This window comes from Trichechus manatus, unplaced genomic scaffold, assembly GCF_000243295.1.
Source record: "Trichechus manatus latirostris isolate Lorelei unplaced genomic scaffold, TriManLat1.0 scaffold00176, whole genome shotgun sequence".
Taxonomy (NCBI): domain Eukaryota; kingdom Metazoa; phylum Chordata; class Mammalia; order Sirenia; family Trichechidae; genus Trichechus; species Trichechus manatus.
In genome coordinates this window covers 4,206,931-4,207,997 of record NW_004444112.1, presented here as the reverse complement: position 1 = coordinate 4,207,997, position 1,067 = coordinate 4,206,931, and positions in this window count along the sequence as shown.

Sequence of the window (1,067 nt, the reverse complement as noted above, 5' to 3'; positions counted from 1 at the left end):
AAACTTTCCCAAGTCACAACATCCTTAATGTCCTAGTTATTTTTTTGTGGCACTGCTAAGAAATCCCAGCAGTTCCATTATGTAGTATGGTCCAAATAATAAGCATTTATGTCTTAACATCTTAGTATCCATGAGAATAAAATATACAAAACTCAAAATAGTACTATTTATGTTTTATTGTTGAATAATCACAATTGCCTAGTGATTAGATGTATGGGTTCCTGGGCACTGCATGATGCTCAGTGGACAGTGCCACGTTCATTTCTCATCTACACCATCACGTACTCTGAGGAGGTTCACACTTCCCAGTCAAGGAGCAGTGGGGTTTCATACCTTGAAAAAGTGTGGCCTCAAGACCCAAAGACAGGGTGTGGACCTCAGGCTGTGTGGTTCTTACCCCTTAAGGATGTGAAAAATTGGAAATAGAAATTAATTCCAAACATTTTACACAAAAATCTTTCATTATAGACCCAGAACAATGTGTTGTTTTAGTCTCATAACTTTTTGGTGGATTTTATGAGATAATGATATAACTTAAGTTTTTCTTTATATAGATCATCATTTGACCTAAATGACTATCATTGACTACTCTTTTCCCACTAATGAAGATGTTTGATATCTGTGATGGTTAAGATTGTATGTCAACTTGGCTAGGCCATGAGTCTCAGTGTTTTGGCAATTGATTAATGTTGTGATCACTTCCCTATTGAAATATGACATGTGATCACCCTCACGATGAAATCTGCTGAGTAGTACCAGTGGCGGCAGGGCCTGTGGCGGCTCACCGCCCCCTCAGCCTTCATCTCTCCGCCCTCTGCCAGCTACTTCCTTCCTGCTCGTCTTGCCAAGGTTTTTGGCTTGTTCCAGACTCAGTGGCTGCCTCTTGTCATCTTACCTCCAGTTCTCGGCACTTGAGCTAGCAGCTTACCTGTCGATCTTGGAATTCATCAATCTTCATAGCCTGCCAGCAAGAGTCCTGTTCCCTGACCTGCTGATCTTGGGTGCACTAGCCCCTGCAGCTACGTGAATCAGGAGAAAACTTGTGGTCTTGTCTGCTGATCTTGGAA